This window comes from Phyllostomus hastatus, unplaced genomic scaffold (genome assembly GCF_019186645.2).
Source record: "Phyllostomus hastatus isolate PE091 unplaced genomic scaffold, TTU_PhHast_1.1 phas_scaffold_755, whole genome shotgun sequence".
Taxonomy (NCBI): domain Eukaryota; kingdom Metazoa; phylum Chordata; class Mammalia; order Chiroptera; family Phyllostomidae; genus Phyllostomus; species Phyllostomus hastatus.
In genome coordinates this window covers 5030299-5054927 of record NW_025334039.1, presented here as the reverse complement: position 1 = coordinate 5054927, position 24629 = coordinate 5030299, and the positions used below count along the sequence as shown (strand labels likewise).

The window sequence follows — 24629 nt, the reverse complement described above, 5'->3', positions numbered from 1 at the left end:
CCAGTCTCCAAAGGAATAAAACAGCAGAGAAAAGACTCAGCCAGAGAGAGTCATGGTAACTGGGATTGAAAACTCGTTTCTAGGGTCAGGAGAAGATGGTAGTTGTCGAGCAGGAAACTGTTTTTTGATGCTTCTGAAGGCAGATTCCCTAACACAGAGAGAATCAAATAATAACTGCCACTTTTCTAATGCCTGCTGTTTCATTAGGGACTGTGCTGGGTGTATACACAACGTCATTAATCCTCATGATAACTCTACAAGGAAAATATCATATTTTACAAGCAAGGAAACTGAGTCCCAGAGAAGTCAAATAACTTCCCTAAAGTCATACAAGTAGTGGATCTGTAATTTGGACAGAAGTCTTTCTAATTCCAAAGCCTATGTGTTTTCCATAACACCGTGTTATCTGTCTTCTCCAGCATAACCTTTCCATTCCTTCATCAAGGAAGGCTCTTGCCCCTAAACACTCTGTAGTATAAGGAAGAAAAAGTCCAATAATTATAATTTCATATGGGGGGGCCAAGAAGTAGTCTTTTAAAAATGTAAGTGTTCCTGGGAGAGTTAAGCCATTTACAACTTGGTATGAATTAGAAAAAAACAATCCCACAACAAGATGATTAAACTAACAGATAAATGAGCAAATGAGCATGTCCATTACGGATGGGAAAAGTGAGGGAGGTGACAGTGGCACAGAGTGGGCAGGACGGAGTTACCAAGTCCCTGGGGGCATGAGTCCTTGGGCGAGTCGATTGGCAAAGGTGCCAAGAGGTAGATGGGAGGTCAGGAAAGGCAGCTGTTAACTACTTTTGAAATTTTAGTTCTGGTAACACTAATCAGACAGGAAGCTCCTTCTCTTTACTGTGGAAGTGGCGATGGTTCTACAGATGGCGGCTGGGAGCTCCCACTCACCCCTTGCTAAAGTCCTGCCTAAGGAAACCTGAAGTCTGGGAGGCGGGATAGGATTAATTAGAACCATCTTCTGTAGTTGAAGGATGGCAGCCTCCTCCTGCTAGATGGGGAGCTAATGATCCCCTGTGTCCTGGCTTGTTGCTTCATCACATGTAAGAAGCTATCATCCCCCTAGTGCACTGTTGGTGGGACTGCAGACTGGTACAACCACTATGGAAAGCAGTATGGAACTTCCTCAGAAAACTAAAAATGGATCTGCCTTTTGACCCAGCAATTCCACTGCTGGGACTATATTCTAAGAACACTAAGACACCAATACAAAAGAACCTTTGCACCCCGATGTTCATAGCAGCACAATTTACAATAGCTAGGTGCTGGAAGCAACCTAGATGCCCATCAGTAAATGAATGGATCAAAAAACTATGGTACACTTACACAATGGAATTCTATGCAGCAGAAAGAAAGAAGGAGCTCCTACCCTTCGCAACAGCTTGGATGGAGCTGGAAAACATTATGCTAAGCGAAATAAGCCAGGTGGTGAAAAACAAATACCATATGATCTCACCTTTAACAGGAGCCTAAACAACAAAACAAAGAAACAAGCAAAATATAACCAAAGACACTGAAATAGAGGACAGGCTGACAGTGACCAGAGGGGAGAGTAGAGGGAATTTCAGGGGAGAATGGGAAGGGTTTACAGGAACAAATTTAAAGGACACATGGACAAAAACTAGGGGGAGGGTGGTAATGGGAGGGAAGTGGGGAGGGTTGAGTGGGTGGGCTGGATTGGGAGTAAAAGGTAGAAAACTGTACTTGAACAATGATTCAAATAAATTAAAAAAAAAAAGAAACTGTCCTCCTCTTCATCCTCACCTACAATCTGGAACTTGGGCAGCTGGCTGGGACAGATCAGGATTCATAGAGTAAGGCAGCCATTCTCAAAATGTGATCTCAAAAAGATGTCTAAGACCTTGCGGGGGTTCTCAAGGTCGAAACTGCTTTCATAATAATGTTAAGATGCTATTTACCACCTTATTAGTTTGACCCTTTCAATGATAGTGAAAAAGCAACTGTGGGTAAAACCACAGCGTCTCAGCATGAATCTAAGTGGGGGCATCAAACTACACTAGTTTATATTACAGTCCTCACCACCACACCATCACAGTAAAAAACTGCCCATTTTACTTAAGAAGTACAAATTATTAACTACTAAATCTCAGCCCTCTGAGCGTACATATTTTCAGTGTTCTGTGTGATGAGGGAAGTAGGCATGCAGTTTTGCCACATGAAGTAGGATGGCTGTCTTAAGGAAAAGCACTTGTGTGGTGATGGTTGGAATTGCAAACCAAACAACTTGGTTTTTTCCTGCGACACCATACATGCCTGCAGGAATGACTGACAGTCAGACTCTGGTTATTCAAACTTGGGTACTTGGAAAACATTTCCCCCAAATATACAAAGTGAGTCTATCACTTCAAGGAAAACAACTGACAGTATCTGTTGCCAATGATAAAGTTTGAGCTTTTCCATGAAAGTTAGAATTTTGGAAGTAGTATCTGCCATGTGAACTTGATAGCTTATTTAAAAGACTTTGCTGATAAGGTTGGTGGTAATGTTTATGAATGTAGTTGTTTTGATATTGTAGAGTGAAATATGTCAACATTTGGAAAATCTGCATAAATTAAAGAATGTATATTTTCTGAATGATCAATGGATAACCTTACAAGGTCATTCATGGGTAAAAGAGCCATTCAAAGTTTAAGATGGACCAGTGGATTTTAATGTGGTAGAGTATGGTAAGTAAGCTCATCCACCTGGTTTCAGAGTCTATGCTGACCTTTAATCAACTGCTGCCTGTTGAGTTTTGGTATTGTAGCAAAGGAGAATATCCACAGTCATCTGAAAAATCTGTTCAATATTTCTCCTTTTGTCCAACCACTTGCCTCTGTGAGGTAGGGTTTTTGGCACACCCCTCCACCAAAACAACATCTATCACAGTAAACTGAAGAGGCAGATATGAGAATCTGGCTGTCTTTTATTAAACTAGACACTAAAAAACTTGTAAAGATGTAAAATAATGCCAACCTTCTCACTATGTATTTTTGAAAATATAGTTATTTTAAATTAAATGTCTTACATTGACATGTAATGGGTTTATTATTGTTAGTTTTAAGAGAATAAGTATTTTTAAATGTTTCAATTTTAATTTTTAATGTGATAAATATTAATATCTGTAACCCATATAAAAAAAGTTCTTCGGGGTTCTCAATGACTATTGAAGAGTGTAAAGGGGCTCTGACACAGAAGTTCGATATCTCATGTTCTGGGATAAGCAGGCAGTGCGAGTGTTACTAATCCAACCACCTTGGAACCCGTGAGATTCACTTGTCTCTGCACAAGAAGAACACTGCCCGGCACCTGCAGGGCCTCCCACAGGAAGATATGGGACCTGGCCCATGTCTTCTAGGTTTTAATTTTGGGACTGGAATAGCTGATGTGGTTGGTCTCTAGGTGCTAGTTTCTCGAATGAACAGCTTCATATCTGCTTCTGCTCAGCTCCACGAAAAACCCTCAATAGGCATGATTTTCGCACCAGCCATGGCTGCCTCAGATCCCCAGTGCTTGGGTCATAGTAGATTCCCAAAGAGGCAGACCGTGGATCGGCAGGGCTGTCTGGTGTAGAATCAGATGGATGCACTTATTCATCCAGCATGTCTACCGAGTGCTGTGCCCTGTGCGCTGTGCCCTACTAAGCACTGGAAATAGAGTAGGGAACTAGGCAGGTGTGCTTCCTACTCTTATGGAGCTAGGCTTGCTTTTTTATTTTTAACCCCAGGAAATCCCCTTTCTTTTTTTTTGAGCTGGGGGCCTGTGGCAGCCAGTGCAGTGTAGCACCTAACTGGATTGGTAATGGAGTGACTGTGCAGTCAGTTCTTGCATTTGCCATGGTATCACTTCTCAAAAAAAAATCAAGAAGGGAAGCTGCACTAGCCAGGACCCTCCCGTCCACCCTGACATTTTTCTCTTCCTTCTTTTGGGCTGCATTTTGGATTAAGGTTACTGAGAACAACCATCAAGGTCAACCCAGATCTGCCGAGTATGGTGTTGGAGAGGAGCTCAGCACCAGGAAGACAAGGCGTTAGCATGTCTGTGTGGGCAGTGGTAATAGTCATAAATGCTGTCTTCTCTGTACCGGAGGCGTACGCATGTTCTCTTACTTAATCTTCAGAGTACCATCAGTGAGGTAGGTGTGGTGTCACCTTACGGTGAGGAAGCAAAGTATAGAAAAGTGTTAATACAGAGGGTAGGTGGCTTCCTAGTAAACCCACTGGTGATTCCTGGCCCCTCCCTGTGCTTCCCCTGACTGACTCCTCAGAGCCTTTCATGCCTCACCCCACCTGCCTTACGTATGATGTTCATAGTATTGATACTATGATAGGCATTCCCGGATGTGACAGAGGCTGTTGTCACTGGAAGTTGTGAAATCTGCCACCATGCCAGCTGCTCCTTACCTATCCTGGTGATGAGCTGCCTCTCACAGGGCTTGTTGATACACGAAGCCTTGGATCTCAGCCTCAGGTGTCTGCCCAGTGGCTTTGATCCGAGGAACAGACATCAGTGCAATCACCTTCATTTGGTCTGGCAGCTGCTGTCACTCTGTCACTCTTCAGCTATCGATATGGAAGACAGTCTAAAGTCTTGAGAGGACTTGTGTGACAGTTTGCCAAAAGTGTATATCTGGATGCCATGTGTCACTAGCTTGGGGCTTCTGATACGTAGCATTTTGTTCCTTGGCTGCTTATAGACAGCGTGGCTTTAATGCCTCCACCAAGAGGGAGAGAGTCTAACATGTGAATTTCTTTTTTTTTGCTGCCAGTGTTTCACTCTCTCTCGCTTAATCCTCACCGTGACCTTGTGAGTTGCCGGAGCTGATTCTGTTTTACAAGGAGGCAAGCAGATGCTCAGCATTTTAGTAACTTGCTCAGTGTGGCTGTGTCAAGCCCAGGCCTGTCTGGTTCTCAGTACCCTCTCCTGAAACAAATAAAAGCCCCTTAAATGCAGAGGTGCCCCAGGCTAGCTCAGAGCTCGCCAGCTTTATTCACTCGACAGGTGTGGTTTGGACACCTATTGATGTGCCAAGCCCTGGAAGGAGAAAAAAGATGAAGGAGACACAGTCACATTCTTTAAGGGCATTCCACTCGTTTGCATCTGCCTCCCTTCCCATTCCAGTGTAATAAGGCGTCTGGAAAGGCTGTCAGATCACAGAGCAGCTGTGATAGGATACTGGACAGGTGGGAAAAGGTAAGGAATTCATGGCTGTAAACAAGAAAGAATTTAAAACGTGATGGCTTGTTCATTTAAAGTGACTCTGTTAAGGAGTGTGTGGCAGAGAGAATGATGAGAGATAAAAGTAGACAAGCAAAGAGGGTTTTCGCTTTATTTAAATTTCATTTATTTCTATCCAGAGAGAGGAGAAGGGAGGGAGGAAGACAGGGAGAGAAACATCAACACGTGGTTGCTTTTTGCACGTCCCCAACTGGGGACCTGGCCCACAACCCAGGTATGTGCCCTGGCCGGGAATTGAACTGGAGACCCCTTGGTTTGCAGGCCAGCACGCAATCCACTGAGCCACACCAGCCAGGGCAAGGGTTTTCCTATAGGAAGGAGGGCTCCATGGGAGGCTGTTCTTTTTATTTTTTGAATTAAGCTTAAGATATTATTTAAGCATTTTGGTTTTATCTGTAAAAAATGTTTATTTTAGGAAATTTGGAGACTGCAGTATAATAAAATGCAAAAAGCACATGTAGTTACATGCAGAGATAACCACTATTAATATTTTTGTATATCTTTTATATATCCTGTTTTCTGTTTTATTATTTAATAAGTATTTTGCATGTTACTAAAGTTCTTAGTAATTTACTTGGTTTCTATAAAATATTCATTTATGTGTTAAGTCACTACACTATTATTGGGCAAATAGTGTGTTGCCAATTTTTTGCTATTATAGAATTGCAGGTTAGAAATATTTTTCTCTGTGCATAAAGTTTTGCTGTATTTAGAATTTTTTTCTTAAGATAGATTAGTGGAATAGATTTTTGGGTGAGAGTGTGAACATTTCTAGAGTTCTAGAGCATTTTTGATGTGTACTAATTGATAACCCCATAAGCTCAATGAAGTTTTAAGAAATAATGATTGGTTTCAAAAATTCTTGTTTGCCAATTTGGGAGGAAAAAAATCTTTATTTTAATTTGTATTTCTTTGATTCTTAATGAGGCAACATGTTTCTGTATGTTACATTATCCAAATTGTATTTTATTTACTATATTTCATTATCTGAATTGTCTGTCCATGTTCCTCGTGGAAGAATGATAACAGCTGGCATCCCCGAGGTGGCTGGTGATCGCTGCGAGCCACGGCTCCAAGCACGTCAGCGCTGATTTAATCCTGTGTTCTGTGAGATCACACTCACAGATGAGGGAACGAGGCACAAAGAGGTTAGGTAACCTGTTCGGCGACACACAAGCACCAAGAGACACAGCTGGAACTTGGAACTAGGGCAAATGGCTCCAAAGACCAGGCTCTTGATGCTGATTGTTCTCTGATCAGATCTGTGCTTATGATCTTGTTGGTCACAGTGCTCCCCTCTAAGTTCTATACACAGACCCATGCACGCCCCACCGGGCTGCTTTTGATACCTGTGTTAGTGCTGTCTGTGGAAGAAAAAACCACGGCTCTGATTGGACACCCAGAGTGTGCTTTGCTATTATGTAAATGGATCGAGAGGATGGAGTGCAGTGGTGATGTAGCAGTCCCGTAAAGGTCCATATATAGGTACCACTATTTAAGTAAATGTCTGTGTTGGAATGGATGCAAGGAGTGTAGGGAAGTTGATTATCCATTTAAGAGAACAGCTCACACATTTTATAAAAGAATTTCTCTTAAAAAGAAAATATGGTTTTGTATCATGCAAACCAGCATTCAAATCCATACCAGGTAAGGTAGTGTTTATCCCTCTGTTTGAGTTGTTAGGATTAGATACAATAATGTTTGTGATGCATCTGACACAGTATTTAATTAGTGTCCTTTTCATTGTACTTGGATATAAAGAGGATAGACTAGAAGCTTCTTATAAGGCAAGATAAATCTCTTTTTAGTTACCAGACAAACATTCTAGTAAATTGTTGATTCTTTTCATTCTTTCAACAAATATTGGAGGACCTGCTCTTATACATAAAATTGATAAGAGCCTTGCCTTCATTGGCCCAAGTCACCACAAGTAGAGGGCGTTCTGCTCCTCTGTGCCTTTGTCTCCTCATCTGTAAAGTGGGGATCTAATGAGGATGGATGTGAAGTGCCTAGCACTGTTCCTGACACATAGTCGGTGTTCAGTGGTAGGTACTGACTCATGTAATGTTATGCTGTCATTAAAAATGACTCACACAGAGGTTTTAATAGCATGGAGAAATTTTCTATACTATAATCTGTAATTAAAAAAACAAAGAGCTTATCAAATGAAAATAAAAACACAATAATTCAAAAAATAAAAAGCAAGTTATGCCAAGAAAACAAAGGGCTTAAAATACTTTTTGTATAATAGTCACATCTTACTTTAAAAAGCATAGGAAAAGGGCTGGAAAGAAATGCATAAAATATGAATAATCACTCAAATATTTGTGCATCTGTCTTGCCAGTGCAGGAGGTCCTGAGGAAACACGGGTGAACGAGACTTGGTTCTTCCTCAGGGGACAGTTTTAATATGGGGGACAGATGGTCACAGTCCCACGCAGGATGAAGGAGCGGAAGAGGTCAAGCATGCTGCTTTGATTTCTGCCATGAAGAAAGGAGGATGGCGGTATCATTCATTGGGAGAGAGAGAGAGAAGGGGAGAGAGAGAGAGAGAGGGAGGGAGAGGATTTAGACCAGGGAAGGTGATGAATTTGGTTTGGGACACATTGTGATTGTCCAGTGTGGACCTGTAGTGGGAACACAGGTGTGGGTGGGCGGGAAGGGTTACTCTACAGGTGAGGGCCGAAGCTGTGGGAACGAGTAACAGCACTCAGGGAAAGGCGTGGGGTGCAAGAAGAGCCTTAGACTTCGATCGCATCTAGATGGTGAGATTGTGAATGACTCTTTTTCTTCTTTTACTTTATTTCTTTATTTGTAATTTCCTGTAATGTAAATATAAGTGTCTCCTGTAACATAATATAAAGCATTTTAGTTAGGATTAGGTTTGGCCACTCGTGACAACAAACCCGAAATAAGCTTATATCTAGTGGCTTAAACTAGGTATAAGCTTATTTCTCTCCCACCATAAAAGAAGTCTAGAGAGAGGTAGTCCATCCAGGGCTTGGTCTGGTATTGAGTGCTTCTATTTTCATGATCATAGTTCTCAGCATTTGTCTCCCACCCGTGTTCCAGGACGGGCACCCAAACTCCAGCCGCAAGCGAGGGGAAGGGTTGAAGGAGAGCACGTCCTTTCCGTTTCCAAACGTTTTCCAGAAGTTGCACATGGCAGGTTGCTTACATCCTGTTGGCCAGAGTTTAGTCGTTTAGACATAGATGTATGCTGAAAGGAGTCTGGGAAATGAAATCTTTATTTTGGGAAGTCATGTGCACACTAAAAATAAGAGAGTCCAGTTAGGGATGCTAATAACATCTTGGTTTGCCTGTGGAACAGCTGAGATTGACTCATCTAAAGGGATTAGTACAATAATTTCCACGTAAACCATACATTTGTTCGTTATTTAAATCATAAGTATAGAGTTATAGGGTGGTAGTGAGGTGGAAAATAGTTTGCCTACTCAGTAAGGCCAATGACTGAACACTGAGCTGGAGGCCTAGTAAACTCGCTTCATGGTCAACATGGAACCCTATCAAGGAGGGTGGGAGGCAATCCAGCCTCCTTCATTGCAAGACAATTTCAAGAGTTCCTGATATTATTGAAAGATTAAAGAAGCATTGTAAGTCTGTAGATAAAGGACTTCAGAAATATTTTGGTAGGGAACTACAATGTTCTCGTCTGTCTTTCCGTGGAAAAGTTGGTCTTAACATATCCACGGTTATAAATAAGACCTAGGTCACTCTTAGTTCAAACCAGGGTCTGGAGTTTTAGTTGCCAGCCCGGAGTCAAGGCCACTTCAGGCTCAGCTCCATGACATGACCGTCGCCCTCCACAATGACTTGTCTGGGGATTCTGCAATTTTGGCCCTTGGATAAATTAGAGGGGATTGTTCCTCTCAATATCAACTACCCTCAAACAGGGTTGAAGAACTTAGAGGTTAATAATAATAATTAGCTATACGTACCTTCTTTCATCTTTTTTTACCACTATTAATTAATACGTACACATCCTCTTGGTTGGAGGTAAGGGTGGCTGAACTCGTTTTATAAGATATCTGAGAGTTCACTGCAACAGAGCCCGGGCCTCCTGAAGCTCTGCTGGCCAGGGGTTTTCCACAGGAAAAATGTTTTCTTTCCTCTGGAGTTGAAAGGGGACACTGAAAAACCTAAAGCAAATGGAGTGCAGAAGGGGAATATTCCTGCATGTTCTAGCATATGTACGTTGTGTGTATATGTACATGTAATAAAGAATGCATGCACTGATTTTTAAGGACTTCCTAATGTCCTTTCCACTTCTTTTAGCAATTTTTTTTTAAGATTTTTTATTTGTTTATTTTTAGGGAGGGAAGGAAGGGAGGAGAGAGAGAGAGAGAGAGAGAGAAACATCAATGTGCGGTTGCTGGGGGTCATGGCCTGCAACCCAGGAATGTACCCTGGCTGGGAATCGAACCTGGGACACTTTGGTTCCCAGCCCGTGCTCAATCCACTGAGCTATGCCAGCCAGGGCTCTTTTAGCAATTTTAAGAAAATTACATTTAAAAAATCATGTGGTTTTTTTTTTTGAAGAAATAAAAAACACTTTACTACTCAAAAAAAAATCATGGTTTTCTTCTGCCAGGGAGAGAACAGACTCTGAGTAGTGAGAATGGATGGCCTGTGGGAAATGACATGCTTAGCTATAGACGGCTAATTAAAAGAAAGACGAATGAATTACCCCCTTGAATTGAGTTTTGCATAGCATCTAGTGTAACATATTGACAGATACTGTGAGGGAAAATCCAAACTCTTAACCCATAGAGTTGCACTATGAATAAAGACACAATGACAGCTCAGATATTGAATACCTACCACATTCTGAGCTCTTTACATCTATTGTACTTCTTCATCTAATTTCTGAAACCACCACATGAGGATCAGGTGCTAAATTCATAGCCATTTTACAGATAAGTACATTGAGGCACAGAGAGGTGACAGAACTTGCCTAGGGACATGTCAGCAGAAAAGCCAGGTTATGGGACTTCAGAGGAGGCTCCCATAACTACTGAGCCATCCTGTTTGTTAGTAGAAAGCTAGATGAGCTGTGGGATCAGCTCATATGTTTATGAAAAAGGAGACCTGAACACGTTTGAAGGCAGAGGACAGGACAGGGAGAGGATGTTTAAGGGATGTAAGGCCCCCTAAGACTGCTTGGAATTGGACTGGAACAGGCTGTGGGACTCTGGGAAAGGTAAGCTTCAGCAGAGGTAGAACGATCCTCGGCCGTGTCGTCTGAGGTTACAGTGGAGTCTAAGTATAGAGAGCTGACCTGAAGAGTAGAGGTAGGAGGGAAAGTAGCTCGCGACTGATGGATGACCTTGAGCTTTTGGGTAGTGTCCTGGAGCTGGCTCCTACCAGCTCAAGACAACCATTGTTAAACATTGAGGAATTTTTCAAGCAGGTTGATGACTTGAAATCAGCCAACATGGGAGTATTAATTTTTTTTTTAAAAAATTGTCAAATGCTACAAATTAGGGCATCTCTCCATCACCACCCAAAGCTGCTTTACCAGAACACCTTAGATTCTCCTCTCCACTTCACTAACATGTGAAAGCCTGCTGAAGTGCCAGCTGAATTGAAGTCTTGAGTGCGTGTCTACGATGGGAAAGGCACTGCGCCAGGTATTGGGGATACAAAGACAAGCCCCTCGAGTAAAAAAAATAGTGTGGTGGAGAAAGAAGAGTGTGTTGGCGTAAATCCTGGACTAGCTGTCAGACCTTGGGTTTACTCATCTGCAAATGGAGATGGTAATACATATCCCAAAGGCTTATCGAGATGATTAATGAGAACGTGGAAAGCTCCTGGCACACAGGTGCTCGATCAGGGGTGGTTCTAAGGTTGGCAGATGAGTAAACAGACAGCATTAATGCAGCCTGATGTAAGAAGTAAAGGAGTGAGTAGTTCTGTGTTTGCTCAGAGACTTCGCAGGAATCATTGTCCCCCAAGCAGAGTTTCGAGGTTTTCAGGGTAGTTGTTTCATGGGTGAAGTCTGCCCTGGTCTTTGTCAGAAAGTTAATGCTTTTTTTTTTGTCCTTAAAGCATATAGCTTTTACTTCTTTATAGCCTGTACCTCACTACATACACTTTCAAATTTTAAGACAAACAATGGATTTACAGGTACACACACCTGAATTTATATCTCAAATCTAACTCAATTGCTTTGTGACCTTTGGCAAGGTTCTTCACTTCCTGGAATTTCAGTTTGTACTTTTGGAATATGAGGGTAATACTTGGATGATTTTGAGGATTAACTCAGAATGTGGGGAAAAGAGCCAGATCCCTAGTTACCCTGTGAAACCCAAACAGAATCTAACATATATTTATAGTTTCATCTTCCCTCATGTTTCTGTATCCCTTGCAATAACCAACAGACTCTGTTTTTAAAATATGTTTTATTGATTATGCTAGTACAGTTGTCCCAGTTTTTCCTCCTGGGTCCCCTCCCACCTGGTACCCCCATTCCCTCTAGCAATCCCCCCTAAACCCCTGCTTAGTTCATGTCCATGGATCATGCATATAAATTCTTTGGCTTCTCCATTTCCTATACTGTCCTTAATGTCCCCCTGTCTTCTTTGTTCCTACCAATCATGCTTCTTAATCCCTGCATCTTTCCCCCATTGACCCCTCCCCACTTCCAGCTGATAACCCTCCAAATGATTTCTGTACCTATGATTCTGTTCCTGTTCTGGTTGTTTGCTTAGTTTTTTTTTTTTAATTCAGTTGTTGGTAGTTGTGCATTTGTTGCCATTTTAATGTACATAGTTTTGATCTTTTTCTTAAATAAGTCCCTTTAACACTTCATGCAATAATGGCTTGGTGATGATGAACTTCTTTAGCTTTACCTTGCCTTCCCTTTAGCACATTATCTGCCCTTCCATTCTAAATGATAGCTTTGCCGGATAGAGTAATCTTGGATGTAGGTTCTTGCTTTTCATCACTTTGAATATTTCTTGCCAGTCCCTTCTTGCCTGCAGTTTCTTTTGAGAAATCAGCTGACAGTCTTGTGGGAACTCCTTTGTAGGTAACTCTTTGCTTTTTTCTTACTGTTTTTAAGATTCTTTCTTCATCTTTAACCTTTGGCATTTTCATTGTGATGTGTCTTGGTGTGGTCCTCTTTGGGTCCAACTTGTTTGGTATTCTCTGTGCTTCCTGGACTTGTATGTCTGTTTCCTTCACCAAATTAGGGAAGTTTTCTTCCATTGTTTTATCAAATGATTTTTCAATTTCTTGCTCTTTCTCTTCTCCTTCTGGCATCCCTATGACTCAGATTTTTGTATGTGTGGCGATGTTCCAGAGTCTTCTTATATGCTCCTCATTTTCTTTCTTTTTTTTTTTAAATGGAAAGAACTTTATTCATTTTGCAAATATTTTTTTTTATTTTACTTTAATCATTGTTCAAATACAGTTTTCTCCTTTTTACTCCCAGTCCAGCCCCGCCCCCCTCCCACGGATCCTCATTTTCTTAAATTTTTTTTTGTCTTCTTGCTGTTCTGGTTGAATGCTTATTTCTTCCTTATGTTCCAAATCATTGATCTGAATCCCAGCTTCATTCATCCCCACCATTGTTGGTTCCCTGTAGATTTTTCTTTATTTCACTTAGTGTGACCTTCATTTTTTCCTGGGTCTTTTTTCATTTTGTTGCTGTACTCTGTGAGTTCCTTGAGCATCCTGATCACCTGTGTTTTGAACTTTGCATCTGATAGGTTGGTTATCTCCGTTTCATTTAGTTCTTTTTCTGGGGTTTTGTTTTGTTCTTTCATTTGGGCCATATTTCTTTGTCTCCTCGATTTGGCAGCCTCCCTGTGTTTGTTTCTGTGTATTGGGTAGAGGTGCTTTGACTCCCTGTCTTAGTAGTGTGGCCTACTATTGAAAACGCACCTGTAAATTGGGTGGGGTGGAGCCTTACCTAGTCCCCAGGGTGGGGCAACCTGCTTCACCACTTTGTGGCTCTGTGTGGGGGGAGGGCTCAGAGAGGGGACATTGCCACTGCTGGCTTCTGGAGGCTTGTCTGGCACTCACCCTGTGTGGTTAACACCCTTCCAGCTGTTGCCCTGGTGCTGAATCCCAGAGGGGTAGGTCTGTGTATATTTTAAGTTCATGCAGGCCCTTTAAGCCAAGTCTCCTAAAAATCTGGCAGTTTCTTCTGTTGCCCCAACCCCCACTGGTTTTTACAGCCAAAACTTATGGAGATTTATCTTCCTGGTTCTGGAATCCTGGGCTGTGTGGTCTGGCCTGGGGCTGGGATCGCTCATTTCCACGCCATCCCTTCTTATTTTTGTCCACCACACGTGATCGCTCATTCGGCCGCCTCTTTGGTCACACTGTTTCTCTGCACCTATCTACGCATCGCCACATCTCCCCACTGCCCCGCCCCCGGAACCCGTCCGGATGAATGTGGCTTCTTTAAATCCTTGGTTGTTGGACTTCCATATGGTTCCATTTTCTGACAGTTCTAGGTGTTACTTGTTTTGAGGTCCAGCTGTAATTCTTCCTGTGGTTGCGCAAGGAGGTGAAGCATGTTCACCTATGCATCCATCTCGACCAAAAGTCACACACAGTATCTTTCCTATTGCTGTGTCTTTGTACATATTGCCCCCTAGAAAAAACCTGTTCAAGAGCTAGAACAGCACTGTGGTAAGAGGCAAGGGTCGGGTGTCAGTCGCAGCTGTGTCAGTTATTAGGTAGGAGACCGTGGGCAAGAAAATTATCCTCTCTATTCCTCAGTTTATTTTCAGCCTTAAAATGGGAAAAATAACAGCATCTCACTCATAGGATTGTCGTGAGGATTAATGAGTCATGTAAATACCCAGATTTATACCTGGCACATAATAAACCATGAAAAAAATTTTAGGCATTACTTCTACCTCCATTACTATTACCTTCATTATTCCTCGAGATATGGTTCCCTTATAATCACCTGCTTTTTGAAGCCTTCCCCAATTTTCCCACACCGTTATTTGCTTCCCCTCTGTGAAGCTGATGGGCCACCACATTTGAATACCTACTGTGCTCCGGGCACGCTCATAGGCATATTACAGATCTTATTTTACTCAGACCACCCAGTGTGTTCTCAGTTATTATTCCAGTTACTCTCTGGGATTGATCAAATTCTTAAAGATCAAATTTACCTTTATAGGAGGACTGAGAACTTGTGACAGCTGCCATATAAAATCTTCTTCCCCACTTTCCTCTTTGGAAAAAGCTAGGATCTACAACTTAACTAATAATATCCCGTTTTATAGATTGACTCTATTAACAAATATTTACTGAGCAATTATTATAAGCGGACCATGTATAAAGTGCTGGGAACACCATGATGAGCATGAATAATCCTGATCCCTGCCCTCACATGGCTATTTGCACTTAAATTAATTAAACAAATAACATAAAAACTTCAGGTCTGCACTTGCGCTAGCCATATCTTAAGGGCTAGTGGCTATTGGGTTGAAAAGTGTTGATATAGAACATTTCTGTCATCACAGAAAGTTCTATTGAACTATGCTGTTGTAGAAGTTGAGGCTGACATTGATCAAATAATCATAAATAAACATACGATTGCAATTGGTATGTATTAAGTAGAAATAATACATAGTAACACAGGAGCATTTCATAAGGGGATTTGACTTATGTGATGGTTTCCTCAAGGAAGGCATGTCTGAACTAAGATTTGATGAATGACGGGAAGTTTGCAAAGCCCTGTGGTTTGGTAATTAAAGAGATTTAGAAAGACCTAAGGCCTGGGGCATAGACATCCAGAGATCTGGGTGAAACGAAGAGGTAGGAGGTCCACAGGGGCTTGGAGAAAGAGGATGACGAAGCTAAACGACTGAATAACTTGATGATTCCATTCTCTAATCAAGGATAGAATCTAGATTTGACATCAAAGTCTATGTTGCACAACAGATGTATATTCAAAGGACTTTGCTTCTGTGATGATCTGCTCTTCCTACTTTCCTCTTTGGAAATCGCCAAATTTCCCTCTGCTGGATCGTTCCTTCAGCATAAAAACATACTACAGTAACTTCCCCCTTAGGACACAAACAACAGACCCGCCTTGATCTCCCATCCCTCTTCAGCTGTTTCCCCACTTACCTGTTTTTATAGCAAAACTTCTTGAAAGAGTTGTCTCCAGGTACCACCTCCACTTCTTTGTTTTTTGTTTCTTGTTGCATCTCCTTTAATTAGGCTTTCTTCCCCCTGTCATTTTCATAAAAATCAGCAATGACTCCCTTGGCTCCATCCTTATGTTGCAGGATTTCTTGGCAGCACCGGATAGAGTTGATCTTCCCCCTTTGGGGAGCACTTCTTCGGTAGCTTCTGAGACATCGCACTCTCTTGTTTTTTTCCTGCCCCCCTCTGGCTCCTTCTCAGGCTCCTTCGCTGGACTCTTCCCCTTTGCACACTGCCAGGGCTCAGTCCTGGACCATCTTCATTTTTGTAAATACGATATATTAATTCCTTGGCAATTTAATCTATTCCCATGATGTGATGGTTAATTTTATGTGTCAAGTTGGTGCCAAGTTTTTTGCTGAGTTTTTTTTTTGGTCAAATTCTAGTTTCGATGTTGCTTATGAAGGTATTTTCCCATGTGATTAACATTGAAATCAGTAGACTTTGAGTAGGGTACATTCCCTCTGTGATGTGAGTGGGCTTTATCCAATCAGTGTAGGCTTTGTGGATGAAAAAGGGGCCACCTGTCTAACCAGACAAGGTCAGGAGAGACCTGCATGGCAGACTTCACAAACTCAGAGACTGAAAATAACCACCCACGGGATGGTCCGAACATAAAAATTCCTGACTAAAGGTGAGTCATGGCAGGTAGTCACGTCCTAGGCCACAAGCCTCCTTGACAAAAGTCAGTCTTTAAGAAAGTGAGCCTGTCTGTTATCTTTTTGCATCTAAGATAACATGCCTTTGGAATGTCAGAGTAATCTCCTCTTTGCAGGGCACTCAGGCACAATCTGCCACGAGAGCATGAGGTTGCAGAACACCACATTCTTATGCTGTTGCCCAAATACCATCTCTGTGTGCTAAAAATGTCAACTGTCCCATGTCCACAGATGTAAAAGAAATACGTGTCTCTCCGTTTTACTTTCTACCCAGTCTCAGAGATTTCCAAGCTTGGCTCTCTCCTGCCTCCCTAACCCACCATCAATGGATTTAATGTAACCCCCCTCTGTTTTCCCCCTTTAGTTCTTGTATATAAAACAAGCTGTAAAGCAGCCATTCTTCTGAGCATTTTCTCAATCTGTTGAGATTTTGCTTCTGGACAATTGCTGTCAGTTTGGTTCAAATAAACTCGTATAAGAGTTTTTCGTAGGCTGGGTGTTCTTTCATTGACAGCCTTAAGAGAAAAGATTGAGGTCCCCCAAAGAGGAAGGAATTAAGCCTCTGGACTGCCTAAGACTCAAGATTGCAACATTAAGATTGCTGGACTTTCCAGCCTGCTGGCCTGTCCTGTAGCTTCAGGCTTGCCAGCCCCACAGTACTGTAAAGCCAATTATAAAAACCTTTATCTATATCTATACATATATCCTACTGTTTTTTAAATAGATAACGCTCACTGATATACATGGAAGTAAATATCTTTTGCATTGGACTCCCAAGTTTTTATTTCTAGCCTTGACTTCTCCCCTGAACTCCGGATGTTGCCTATCCACCATCTCCATTTGGTAACAATAGGTCTCTGAAACCACACTATGCATTTGTCCCAAACTATTGCTTTCCATCTCTTCCATTCCCATCTTTTCTCCTCCTCCCCAAATGTTTCCCTTTTTCATTAAAAAGTGCCTCCATTTATTCAGTTGCCAAGACCAGAACTCTGGTGTCATCATTAATTCTACTTTTTTTTTTTTGCATCCTTCATTCCATTCATCTGCAAAACATATTTGCTTTACCTTCAAATAATATATCATCTCACCTCACTACTCCAAGCCCTGTAATCTCTAGCTTGGACCACCACTGTAACTTCCTAACCGGTTATGTTTGTCCACTCTGAGTCTCAGCCCCCTTAGTCAATTCTTCCCACAGCAGAGCAGTGCTTTTAAGATACAAAATAGATCAGTCCTCTCTCATGACACTTTGGCTTCTTATCACATTGAGAATGAAATCCAAAGACATAACTATGGCCTTTGGGATCTGACCCCTGGCTTATTCCTCTGATCTTACTGTCTACTACTTTATTTCTCACTCACTGAACTTCAGACACATTGGTTCCCTTGTAGGTCCTTGGACAAGTCAAAGAAAACAGGCCCTCAGTTTAGGGCTTGGGCCCTTTCTGTTTCCTCTGCTTGTAAAGATCCCCTCAATATTCTCATGGGTCCCTCCCTCACTATACTGTGGTCTCTGCGCAAGCACCATATTCTTATATCTTTCTTGGCCTGTGTCAGGGAGGAAAAATTTCTCCTCTACTCTTGCAGAGTCTTCTAGCTGGTTTAAGAATTAAATTAAGATGCGACAAGTTAATGGGAGACAATCAAGTTTAATTTCATATTTACAGTGGCCCCATAAAAATGAGGCCCAAAGACAATAGGGCAATTGAGGCTTATATGCCATCCAGAGCTAAAGAGAAGGGATAGGCACCCGGGACTTCACGTGAGAATGAAAGAACAAATGTTTGCTATGACATGCAAAGACAATGGGACACAGAGAAGACTTTGAATAAGCAGGCTTTGCTCAGGGAGGGAAGATAATTCAGGCAGAGGGTATAACATAAGCCCAGGTAAGAGAATAAGATGTATGACTAGAACAAATGCTGCATCATGGAAGATGTGGGAGATGAGGAACTTCTTCCATTAACCAGCAACTAAATAGAACTAAGGAGTGGTCTCTATTTTGTAACAAGGGTGAGGCCTCTGGGCCCTTAGTGGTGGCAAGAAGGACCTCAAATAAAAGTGAAGGTTTTAAAAAATGGTGTGTTTTTTTTTTTACTTAAAAAATAACTACCTGAAGCTACTCTAGGGATTTGTACTGTCATTTGCTCATTTATGAATAGTCTGAGGTTAAAATACCTTACCTAGCCTTTTCTGGTATACTTTTAGAAAATATTAACTCCAGTAACTGACCTGTCTGTCATACAGGGAGGGTTCTTAGAAATCAATCCTTATCACTTGCTTTTAGTACTTTATTTCAAGTTAAATGACTTTAAAGTCCCTCTCCAAAGACATACTTTCGAAATAAGCTGTAGTTTCTATGTGTTTTCAAGAAGGAGGAGTTTATGATCCAGGTTCACGGGCTGTTATTGTATAGATTAAATGACCTAAGGCCTATAAAATGGTTAATACAGAAATTGTTTTCTCCCAGCTTTCTTTCCGGCACATTTTTCATCCTTTGCTCCTTAGTTCACATTGTTCCCTGAACACCTGTGTGCTAGCCCCATCCTCTGTTCTAAGGACCCCAATCAGGTGAGGTGTGCTCCCACGGAAATGCATGGTGGTTATCATGCAGGGAGTGTCAGGTGTGTGTGTGTGTATGTGTGTGTGTGTGTGTGTGTGTGTGTGTGTGCATTCAAAAGCTGAGAGGATTGGAAGGAGCTCAAAAAAGTGGATTGTGTGTGTCTGCCAGGTCACAGGTGTGATTTCTTAAAGCCATAAGAACCCGTTCACCTGAGTGTGCTTCAGCCCGGCAGTAGGCAGACAAAGACGAGGGGAAGGCATTCATTTACTTCCTTACTCAGAAAATACTCATAGCTAGCTATGTGCACAAGATGCTGAGTGAGAATATGACTGAGAGCAGGGGAATATGCTCACTTCTTTTCAGGATTAGTCAGGGTGGGCTAGATGTTTTCTTTTAAAAGCCTGATGACTAACTTCCTCCAGGCTAATACATTACCTGAGGGCAATGGGTCCCCAACTTTGCTGCCCACTAGAATCACCCAAGGAGTTAAAAAAAAAACCAAAAACGACCCAGATGCCCAGGTCGCACCCCACACCCATTACAACAGAATAGCTGGGGGTGGGAGGCAGGCGCCAGCATTTCTAAAGATCCTCCCGTGATTACAACCGGCAGCAAAGTTCTGGAGTCACTGCCTCAGGGCACAGTCCAGTTTTGTTCACTTAAAACACACTCTTATTTTGGGTTCTAGTTTCAAATATTCCTTAAGTTGTTTTTGCTCTTTTCTTGGGTTGGGGGGCGCTATGAGCAGGAAGAGGATGTGGCGTCACCCAATTAGGGGATCCTAGTTAGCTAAGCCATTGGCGTAGGTTGCCAGCGCTGCACGAGGAGTGGATTTTTGCTTTGTCATTCTGACTCTGGCTCACGGCCCACCCGTTCAGCTCAGACGAGGGCGTGGCTTCTCCTAGCCACTAGGACTCAGCAGCCCGTTCCCCTGTTTGCTTCAGTCCCGCATTGCATCCGAGCCGAAGGCGTGGGGAACCTGAAGAAGAGCCTGAAGCCTTGGGCTGACTGAGCGTTCAGGCTGTGAGCTCGCCGGGGACGTGAACCTCCGCCTGCCCGGTGCGTGCTGAATGCAGGGGAAGGGGAGACGTTTTAAGGCGTGTCTGAGTGGGGGTGAGGCTTTTCTGAGGCAAGTGAGCTGCTTTGCAGCTTTCATTGTTTCCTCTGGGTTAGTGAAAGCTTAGCATGTGGTAGGTGATACCGGCCCCCTGGTGGTTTCTTTTCTCTAGCTCTTTGTAGAGACAGTTCCCTCGCAAAATTATCCGAGAAAATGGGTTTTTGTATCGTTTCTTGGTGCACAAGTCTTGAAACGTAGGTAGTGAAATGGATTGACAGATCCTGGACAGCATTAAGAGAGTGTAACAATTTAAGGATGCCTTTTAAGGAGTTTTCACACCATTGAATCCTCAGAAATCCTGAAACGTTGGCAAGTTATATGTATTTCCATGTTTAGGGCTCAGAATCCTATGACTTGCCCCAGGCAATTAAACGGGACAGCTAAGAGTGGAACCAGCGCTTTTATCGGACTGTATCAGGTATTACAGGAGAGCAGATAAAATCGTGCACCACATTGCCTGAATGTGAATACTGGGTCTGCGGTTGACCAGCTGCGTGACCTTGGGCAAATTAGCTTTTGTGCCTCAGTTTCCCTATCTGTGAAAGGGACCTGATAGGCCCCACTTGAAAAAGGTAGTTGTGAAGATTGTGTTCATATGTGCAAAACACCACAGAAGTGTTAGCTGCTGTTACCATTATTATCAAACAACTATACTTTTGAGTGGTGGTCTGGTTTTTGTCTCATAAATGGACCTGATGTCAGCGTAACTGGAGCTATTTTTAGTTGTCACTGACTCATTCCGAGTTCGCCTGTAAAACTGGACCATAAGGCCCCCTATGTCGTGTAGGGTGTTATTGTATTGCTTCAAGGTTCTTAAATAGATAACTCTAAGTGGGCAGAGTGTTTGTAATTTTGCCCCATGGGTTCAAATGTCAAAGAAACATTGGAAGTTGGATTTTGGCATTCTGTATGCATGCAGTATTCAAAGGAAGATTAAGTTAGGAGGTGTTCTATAAAAGCTGAGATCATCGTTCCTTAGCCTCCTTTTTGAGGCTTTCCCGAATTCCGAAATTACTGGGAAAGGCGGAGGTGTAAGTTTAGCGAGACTTGCCACGATTTGAATCCGGACGGATCTCTGGCGTTTTGACCTCGTGTCTCCGGCTTCTGCGCAGTGGACCCGGCCCAGGGTCCGAGCCTGAGCCCAGGCCTAGGTCGCTGTGAGGGCTGGGGCGGGTGGCGCTGTTCTGCGGGGAAGGCGGCAAGTGCGGGTGGCCTGGGGGCGCGCCCTTGGGGCGCGGAAGCCCCGCCCCCGCCCCCGCCGCGTACTTCCCGCCGCGGCTCTGGGCGGGGAGCCTGACCCGCTCCCCTCTCTGCTTCTGTGCCACAGAGGACGGGCTGGGCCTCGAGCGAGCGCTGGCCGAGCAGACCTCGGAGACCAACGTACCCGTGGTGTTTGTGAAACGGAGAAAGCTAGGCGGCTATGGTCCAACCCTGAAGGTAGGTGGGAGTCACGAACGTTTCTTTCGCCCGCCTGAGCTGGGAAGGAGCCCAGCGTGGTCGCAGACCAACTTTCAAAGCCAGGGTGGATGGACGTGAACGAACTTTCAGAGGGAGCCCATCCTTAGAACAAGACCCAGAAACGCACAGGGGCTAGGTCACGTGTTAGTCCAAGTTGATGAAACGTTGGGTAAATGTCTGAACTGGGGAAGGGTATGTGTAACTATTTTCATTTTTTAAAGTGAGTTATTGAGTGTCCTTTTCCTCCTCTTGTCCCTTCCTCCTTCCCTCCCAGTAATCTACATAACTTGAAAACTTCTAAAAGTGTAAACTTGTTTGAGGAAGTACTGAGAAAAGGGGATCAGGAAATGCTTATCTTTGTTGGTCTCTATCTTCCTTTTCGTTCTCTGGGAGGGAAACCCAGAAACCCTAGGTGTAGGGGAGACCCACCAGGAAGTTCCTGGAGTGGGTTTATTTCTCTCCAGGTGTCTTTTTTTGTAACCCAGGGTTAACACTTGGGTGGAGGGAAGAGGGAGAAGGGTTTCCTTTGACTGCTCCATCCCCTGAGGGGTGAATGGGTCATGGCCTAGGGCACTGGCAGAATACCAAGAGGCTGGCTGCCTGTTTAGGGGGATGTAGTTTCATGGATGATCTACATCAGGTCTGGTTGGTTACCAGGTTAGAAAGCCTCATAATCCCATCAGCTTGATACCTCTTTGATTTCTGCTAATTATTTTTTTTGTCCTTGTCTGTTTGTGGCTTATGTAATTTTTAAGAAATGGAACTCGAACATTTCCTTCTGAGAAAGTAAACCTGAGGCCTCAGTTACTTGTAAAGTCTATTTAGATGTGTGTCTCTTTAGGAAGGATATTAGCAACTGATTTGCATTTTTAGTTACCTTTTTTTCTAAAAGACTTTCATGTACGTTTTTGAAAAATGGGCATAGGAAATGGAGGTAGACTTCAAAGACAAATAGCAAGTTAATGGAAAATAAAGAGCTAATAAGGCTTGATTTAAAACGATTGTATTACTCAGACCTTTAGTTTGCAGGGAAAATAAGACAAAGATCTATTAATATTCCTTCCTGTCTGATTGATCTCTGTGTTCCACCTGTGTCATAAAAATTGCACTTACAAGTTATTTGATCGTCATATAAATTCTACAGATGGTCCTGGTTTTAACTTCAGTGGGAGTAAAAAGAATTACTGTTTATGAGCTTTGGACCCATTTTATTGATATGATCTGATGTTTTCAATTCCATGTGATCGCAGGTCATTCCAGCCATTTGGGGAAGTGCAATTCCATGAATGGCACGCACACCATCAACTTATAATTAGATCATTTGGCACATCTCTTTTAAGTAGACTTACCATTCAGCTTTGTATTGTTTGGTTTATTTTTGGTTTTTAGTGAGTACTAAAGAATGGAGGAAGAGACTACTGGTAAGAACTGCTGGTTTGAAATGTTTGTGAATTTCCAGCCAAATATTGCCCATATTTGGGGCTAAATGGTGGGTTCTGAAATTCTTTAGGGAATATTGGGCTTGAGTGGAGAAAGGCATTTATTTAGTGGAGAATTGAGTGCTTACAGGATTAGTGTTAAAATCTTGAGGTCCACACCTTAAAAAAGGTTAAGATTTCATACTCTGATTGTAGCATAGATTATGGAGAGGGGACTTTTAAAAAAAGTCTGCTTCTCCTTTCTCCTCATCTCTTCCTTTGTCTCCCTTCCCCCTCAATAACAGCAGCAACAGAACTCACCCTGCTTTTAATGCACTTACTGTAGGAGATATGGGAGTGAGAATCCTATTAGAAGAAACTGATGAGCTTAGATGACTACCTACAGGAAAGTGTTTAAAAGTGTTACGAAAAACAGTGGTCTTTGGATCACTGCACCAAATCCTCTGGAGTGCTTATTAAACATGCCCGCCTGGGCTGTACCTGAGGCCTTGCTGAGTAAACCCTCTGGAAGGGGCTAGAATCTGCCTGTCTGTATGTATGTATGTATGTATTTAGCAAGCCCCCTCAAGTCATTCTTATGATCAATAACCAAATTTGGGACTTACTTTAATGCATAAGGTAGTTTGGTCAGGATCAGTTGGTAAATAGTTAGAAGTAGGGAAAACCAAGGACTACTCTTGACACCCAAAATGCAATAGTTAGAAGATAGCAAATGATAACTCAGTAGGGAACAATTTATACCTGACCAGAAAAATAGGGAAATATGTTAGGACTTGTATGTTGATGTGTAAAATTGGAATTGGAGAGCTACTAAGTTCAGAGAACTATAAATGGAGCTCCTGTTGTTCGAGGACACCTGGCTTTCATGAACATTTTAGTTCTTAAGGGCAGGATTGCAAGTATTCTTTATAGGGAACCCAGTATGTAAATCAGTGTTTCCAGGATTCCAGAGTGTTGAAACCACTCTGGTGAAATAGAGAAAAGCAAAGTGAATGAAAAAGTGCTTATTGGAATACTAAGTTCTGGACTTACTTAGACTTAAGCAGTTTGGGGAACTAGTTTTGGGAGATAAGGCTAAAACTGGCAACATGGGAGTTAATTTCTTCGAAGCAATAATGGGAGAGATGACAGACACACATCAGTGCATGATGAACAATCCAGGTGAATTGCGGAGACAGTTGTGGGAGGAGCTCAGAGGTGATCCTGTAGCAGTCAGATAGCCCCGTTTTCCAGCCCCGTGAGGTGGGGTGGGCATTGAAACAAAGGCACGTCTCCTTCTTCCAAGTCTAACTTCTGCAGTTTCCAGAAACCAGAGTCTTAACTGAACAGACACCAGGAGGTGAGTGAGAATTTAGTAACTCTCCAGCCATTCCCTTTCTCTCTTAATATTGTACCGAAACTGGCAGAAAACTTTATTTCTTCAGATTCTTTCCTCTGAGACATTTCCATCTGGGATCTGTCCCTTCTTCTTTCCCTCCCAGGACATCTAAATACCTTGAAAACTTTTAGAAGAAGTGTAAACTTGTTTGTTGGAGGAAGTACTGAGAAAAGGGGACCAGATAATGCTTACCTTTTTGGTCTGTAACTTCCTTTTAATTCTCTGGGAAGGAAACCCAGAAACCCCAAGTGTGGGGGTGGGGGGAGAGCCACCAGGAAGTTCCTTGAGTGGGTTTATTTCTCTTCAGGTGCCTCTCTTGTAGCCCAGAATTAACAACTGGGTGCAGGGAAAAGAGAGAAGTGTCCCCTTGGCTGGTGGCAAGTGTGGTGGCACTCCTGCCACAGGACTGTCCGCTGAAGGGTGGTGATGAGCAGTGTCCCTGCTTCTGGCCTACTTAAGGTTGAGGTCTGAGGAGAATCGAAGGACTGCTTTGAAGATGAGGGGCGAGAACAGGCTCTGATTTACTTAAAAATAAGGAAAGCGTCAAGACTAACAC

General features: G+C 42.7%; 1 protein-coding gene across 1 annotated transcript in view; it reads left to right on the top strand.

The window, feature by feature from the left end:
• The first annotated feature begins 19583 nt into the window (after positions 1-19583).
• TXNRD1 (thioredoxin reductase 1) overlaps positions 19584-24629 on the top strand; it is a 53411-nt gene continuing 48365 nt past the window's right edge. The window contains exons 1-2 of the mRNA XM_045826379.1: positions 19584-19740; positions 21126-21235. The gene's annotated coding sequence lies outside the window, so the exon portion shown is untranslated. The remainder of the gene's footprint in view (positions 19741-21125; positions 21236-24629) is intronic.